This window comes from Etheostoma spectabile, chromosome 4, assembly GCF_008692095.1.
Source record: "Etheostoma spectabile isolate EspeVRDwgs_2016 chromosome 4, UIUC_Espe_1.0, whole genome shotgun sequence".
Taxonomy (NCBI): domain Eukaryota; kingdom Metazoa; phylum Chordata; class Actinopteri; order Perciformes; family Percidae; genus Etheostoma; species Etheostoma spectabile.
Window position 1 is genome coordinate 30,581,643 of NC_045736.1, and position 6,809 is coordinate 30,588,451.

General features: G+C 40.4%; 1 long non-coding RNA gene across 1 annotated transcript in view; it reads left to right on the forward strand.

Annotated features, from left to right (window-relative positions):
* Positions 1-5,058, forward strand: part of LOC116688042 (uncharacterized) — an 18,158-nt gene extending 13,100 nt beyond the window's left edge. Inside the window, exon 3 of the long non-coding RNA XR_004331689.1 lies at positions 5,047-5,058. This is a non-coding gene — a long non-coding RNA (uncharacterized LOC116688042). The remainder of the gene's footprint in view (positions 1-5,046) is intronic.
* The last annotated feature ends 1,751 nt before the right edge of the window (positions 5,059-6,809 follow it).

A 6,809-nucleotide genomic window follows, 5' to 3' on the forward strand; every position in this document is an offset into this window, starting at 1 on the left:
AGCATGTGACTAAGATTCTGCTTGGGGGGGGGCAGTGTTTTACCCCAAACCACAAACCTTTATCGAATCTAGTTTACTGTCACATGACCCGTTGCCCTCAAGGTCACATAACCAGTTGCCGTAAATTCATAAAATATCCTACATCCACTTAAGATCCGATATGATCAGATCGCCCAAGATGCATTAAACCATGGCATGTATTGCTATCAAATTATTAATGCCCTTATTTTCCATCACAGCAAAATGTTGGATTTTCATAGGGATTAGTAACCATCACAGTTCAGTCACTTTCCTCTTACAGTTAAAATTAACCACCTGCAGCTGCAGATGTTGGCGAATTAATCCAATGCCAACTACAGATTAGATGAGAAAGGAGATAGGGATGTGTGAGTGGTTGTAAACAAGGGCACCATGGTTTCCACATGGAGGGATTAGTTTAAGTTTACAAGGCAGGGTTCAGAGATCTAATTTCCACAGAACATTTGATGAGTGAAAAGTTACGTTTAATTGCATAACACGTGGATTGTGCCATCCTTGATATGTCTGCTAATATCCTGACGGCCGGCTAAACACTTTCCCCACACCAAGACTCTGAAGATTCATTCTAGTTCCACAGGTTTACTGGAGTTCGAGAAAAGGTGAAACTGCAACATACAAAAAAGGCAGGGACAAATTAGCGCCATGCCATTCAACCTCGATTACACATGAATAAAGGCTTTACAAACATACAATCACTTTAAAAATGAAGAATACCTCTACACAATGTCAAAAAACAAGTATACATACCGACGATGCTATTCCAGACACAAGATGTTGAGAGATGCGATTGGGTATGCATGAATCTAACACACTGAACAAATCGCTAAAAATGAACGTTGAGTTGTTGAGCGTTTACTTCCTAACGACGGGTCAAGACATAGGACATTTACAACAGCGCGATCTCGCATAAACGTGACCAAAATAGTAACACATTAGGAATCCCCGTTGACAGTTAAAAGTAAAGCATATTTAACTTCTTAAACTTAACTTAATGACATTTTCCTACTCATAACAAAACATGGATAAATAGGCCATGGTTTTCTTATTGGATTTAAATGGGATTTTCCTTTGCATTACACATCTCTTTAGTGTATTTGTTAAAGTTATCTGCATATTTAGGTTAGGAGGCCCCTGAAGTTTCACATGCTATTCCAAGCCTGCTTTTACTCCGCTTCCAATTGATTAATTATTTAATTTCGGCCCTTAGCTTACCTATGGTGTCCGCTAGAGCAAGAATGGAAGAAGTGTAAGCAGAGTGAAATGCTGTAAAAAAAAGAAGAACAACCCTGCAGGTTGTTTTGTGTGTGTCACAACCATTATAAGTCAACAGTGGTGCTCCCAGGGCGCTGAGTAAATGTGGGCCCTCAGTAGGAGGGCATTCCCCATGGATCAGCCAGTGTGAGAGCAGAGAAGCCAAGCACTCTCCCGCTGCAATTAAAGAACAGCCCATCAATAAATGATGAATGCCAAACACAGCATGATGTTGGGCTTAGTAAGCAGACTACTGTCCTAGTAGATTCATGGTCACCGCAGGGCAGAAAAAAAAGGGGTGGCATGGTGAAAAACACAGAGAGAGGAGACCAGAGGATGTTGAGAGAGCCCTGCTGCAAATGTCATTTTGTCCTTTTCAACACTTCTCGGACTGTGGCGATGGACATTCAAGATGCAGCGGCAGCTGTCATTTCTAAAGCCATGCGCTGACATTTGGGATTCTGGGCAGCTTGCCCCGCACCGGCACAGGAAGCGGGATGGCGGACAAGGGGTGTTTTTTCATCAGCCAAGGGCACAGTGGAAGGGATGGTTTGAAGATGATCCCTGTGGCCACATCAACACAGTAGCACCAGACAGTATTACAGTAACTTAACACAGTGTTTTCCACGTTTTATAAGACTCTCGCGACCGTTTCATGACCTAACCTTGCGAAGATTAAATGAAGGAGCACAACACCCGAGGACAGTTTGACGTATCCCACCGTGTCGCCAACAAAAACTGTCATCTAGCTCTGTTTACTAGGGGTGTAAATCACATGGGTGTTTTCATACGTTAAATGGTATCATTCAGATTCTTTCGACAACAATACAAGATTTAGTGATATCACAAAGTCTGTCACGATACCATTTCAAATTGATATATGATATGTATGATATGAGACGATACATGAGCCCATTTAACACAATCAGTTACATTTACATATTGTTACAAAAAGCAATTGAAATAAGATTTGACAGTACAACTGTCTAAAACCTGTGCTAAAAACAAACGCCTCTTTTTAGAGAAAGAATAAATGTAACAGGGTTATTTTAAAATAAAAGGTGCATGCTTAAGATGACGATAAGTAGCGATATTTTCAGTTTGGATCGATAAAACTGAATTGTTGAGGATGGAATCGATTCATTGATCAAGATCTACGGTACGTATTGTTCTATTCCTATTGTTTACACTATTGCATGACTAACTGGCCTTTTTATGGATGTGGGGAGGATTCCTTCTGCCAATTTTACCACCTGAAGCTCAGAAAGAGTGAGTCAGAGTTGGTGTTGTTTTAGAAGCTCCCTGAGTGTAGTCCAAGCCCACAATGGTCCACGCTCACTGGGTAGTGTTGTTTCCTGCTCGGGCCAACAATAAAAACATTCTGTCCACTTAGATAACACAGTCAGCGTCCAAAACACTGCTGACATGCAGTCTTTAATATCAGCTTTTCACCGTTACATGAGCCTCCAGCCACACAAAGAGGATGCAGGGGTGCCTAGGGTTCGTTGTGAGTACATTTTCATTACTAATTTTTTATGTAAAAGCCACATTGTCCGCATTACTTTTGCAAAGATTCACATAGTCTCCTGGCTCAATAAAGTGCTGACTTCCTTGGGAAATTATACCCTTTTCTGAATCCAGAGATTAATCAATAATGCAATAACCTAAGATATCAAGGCAGACATTTTAAAGAAACGTATTTCACTTGACAGGGCGGATATGTAGTGGCAAGATAAGGTTTTTTGTGTTTGAGTTTAAATGTCTATTTAATCATATATTTTTGTGCCATTGTATTGCCTCTTCCTCAAATTTGTGAAAATGTCTTGTGATGTCACATTTCTCTAAATATTTTTATTAAGATCACATCGTTATCAGTAAACTTAAAAATGCACTAGATAAAAGTGAAATGATATAACTTCTTGTAAAGATTTTTTCCGTGGAAATTATATTCAGCTCAGAGTTCAGTTTTGTCATTAGAGATCTCGCTTGTCAATTTGATTTTTAATGCTGTAATTAGATGGATAAATAGGTGGTTGTGCCGAAAACTAAGTGGGCATTAGGGAGGTGGATGTGTTTTCCACTCTGGTTGCAGATAAATCTAATGAGAATATGCAGAAATGCTCACCATCTGGTTCATCTTGTTGCTTTCCACTTTGAAGTTAAAGCACCAGCAGCTGTAAATGGCCGTCAGATAAACTTTGACATCATTATTTTCCGATGTCTCCGTAATATGTTAAACTTAAGAGTGACATGATCTAATTCCCCTTAAGGAAAGCCATTAGGCTTCAGCTCATACTCTGCCATCGTACAGTATATGAGTGAAATCCATCAGAGCCAATGATTCTCTCATCTAGATAGAAGCGATAATCTGCAGAAACATGATGAATCAGCGGACACCCTCCTCTCCCACACATACAGAACTATCCCTGCATCTAGCCCTGCGTCTGGTGTTTGTCAATTCCATGGTCAATCACAAAGTTATTAGTTATTAGAAAGTTTCCATCTTACAAAATAAAACTATTGTCCTGAAGGAATTACCGAGTCATTCACAAACAGCTCAAGGGACATGAGTACAAATACAATGTTCACCCCACTGGAAATCATGTCTGATGTCATTCTGTGTTTTTCCCAAAGTCCAAAACACATCCACATTGTCATAGGTCCAGAATATTTCAAGACACTGCCAGCTGTTAAGCTTCCGGGCCATTCAAAACATCAAAAATAGAGTTGATGGTCATACATAAAACACAGAATTTACAATTACAGTACAACGTGGCAGTGTAAACTATTGTAGCAATGAATCATTTATTTTTTTTATTTTGTTTTTTTTTTAATTTTTTTAGCCACTAGAATAAAAACAAATCTAAATGTTAGGGTATGCTAGATCCCAAAATAGCTTGTTTCTCATTTACAAGTCAGTCAATTTTTTCATTTCACAGACATACTTCTCACTTATCGAGCTGCAAACGCCTCAGCAGCCCCCATTTGATACCATTTTGTTCCCAGTAAAGAATTCTGTTAATTTAGTATTGACTTAAAAAGCATCTACTTTAGAAGTGGAGATTTTGACCGTGATGAGCGCTATACAGTTTGGAATATCTTGTCCATGTGGGCAACGCAACAAACAAGCATTGGTTGACAAAAAAAGTCCCCATTTAAATTCCTCATGTCTGGCCTAAAGAGTAGTTTTGGTATATTAAATACTTCCTCATTTTGCAGTAGGGACCCTGCACAGCCCTTTCAATGACCTCTTTGTCCCCAGCCCAAACCATTGGAATCAGCTGTTTCGATGTGTGCCTGTTGGTCTGTTGACAGCGATGTTACGAAATGGCACTTTGAGATTTAAGCAGTCACTGGCCAGTGTTTCTTCAGCCACTGAGTCCCTGTCAGCTGTCAGGGGTTTCTGGGCAATAGGGGGAACAGAAGCATGACTGAAGCCTCGCAAACTGAATCAAAGCTCTCTGTGCACTGGATTGACAGACAGCTGTAAACACTCTTCAGCAATAGCACTGGGATATGATGTGCATACAAAAAACACGCCGACTCACGGTCCACGGTCAGTTATCAGTGAAGTGTGGTGTTTTGGGACACTAGATTTCACATCTCATAATATGACCCTGTCGATTTCTTTACAAATGCATAAACTGGCTGAAGAAACTTTTAACAATTTTAATTACTTAGCTTGTGCAATTCAAGCATATTTAATCTTTGGTGCGAAATGTCATATATTGATGAATGACAGGATTGAGGATTGAGCTACATCATAAATTGCAAGCTTTTTTTCATTATGGAATCTGTGGAAAGTTAATTGAACCCAACCCTGGTGGCTAACATGATGCCTTAAATTACTCTCCATGCATTAATCAAAAGGTCTTGATCCCTCATTCTTGGCCAGCTGGCTATTTCCGAGCGAGGCAAACGCTGCAGAAATCAAGACAGTGTGAAAAGAAACCATATAATCCAAGTAGCTACTTCCTTCCACCTCGAGGATGAGCTCTGATTAACCACGGCCTCCTAAGTGTGTCATTTCTCAGTATGAGAAAAAAAGCAGGTGAGAAAAAGAGGAAACAAGGCAGAAAGACAGACACAGAGAGAGTAAAAAGCAGAAGAGTAAATGTGGAAATAAAGAGGAATGAGCATGAAAAAAGTGAAATAGAAACCTAAATATGGCTGTGGGTCCACGGACTGGAGAAATTCCCTGGCTTTTTCCTCTCACGTTGTTTGCCACTTGACGAGGCGTGTGTCCTGTCAACCCGGGACTCTCCCCTGACTTGCTAGCGCCAACACAAACCTCCCTAGCCTTGACAACTGCCAGGGCAAATGAGATGGTCGGTTGATCTAATGGAGGGTTCGTATTACCCCCCTGGAACCGAGAAGCACCACTGCTCTCTCTCTCAGCTGTGCTATTGAGGGAAGTGTTTATGTGGCAATCAGGGTTTAACTATGCCCTCAGATGCCTGAATTAGTGTAGCTCTCTCGCCACCAGATGTAGCTGCCATCTGTATCGTGTCAGCAGCTCAGTCTGAACATAGGCGGCCATGTCATTGTTGACAGTAGCAGACTAGCAAGTTTGACCCTTGGGCAATTATTTGAAAATTTGTTGTGTTCCAAACACTATGTGTCATGAACGCTAAGCCATTTATGGTGGCTCTGTCGGGCTGTAGTTAGGCAACAGTAGCTAGCTAGCAGTAGAATGCTAACATGCTCAAAGAGACAATGTAAACATGCAGGTCTGGCACTGTTTTAATTAAACTAAGTGCGTAAAATAGAGACTGTTGTATCTCCCTTGGTAAAGACTCCTTGACTTACACTGACATGACATGTGGGGTTCCTCAAGGTTCCATTGTTGGTCTTGTGTTGTTTAGTCTTTATATGCTGCTACTCAGAAAGATCATCAAAAACCATGCATGGGATTCCTTTTCATAGCTATGCTTATAATAATCACAACTGTACATTTCTTTATTACCCAATGACAGTGGCCCTCTTGTTAAACTGGTTCAATGCACTGATCAAGTTTTGGATGTCACATAATGTTTTGCAATTGAACGATTCAAACATAACACAGAAGTTAACATTTTTTGAGAAAAAGACCAAAAAGAAATACTAAGCAATAATTTTAAATCCTCTGCAGAATTTGTCAACGCAAAGCAAGAAAAAATGCTTCTAGACACCGATTTGAATGAATTGGGAATCTTACATCAGGAAGTTCAATAAAACTACCTTTCATCCCCTTAGAAACCTTATTTAAAGGGGTGACGGAATGCCCTCCTCTTTCTGCCAAATGGTCAGTGTGTGTGAGTGAAAGCACGGTCAGTAAGCTTGTTATGCCCGCGCAATCTCTTGTGGAGCATTTATGACTTTGATAAAAGACCCACAGGTTCCAGTTAATCTTATAATGGATATGTGTGTTGAGTTATTGAAACAAATGATCGGGTAAATAAACATCTCTTGTCCACGAGTCTCCCGGGGCCTGTTGCACGAAACCAGGATAAGGGATTAAGCCGGGATATTCAAGTTAT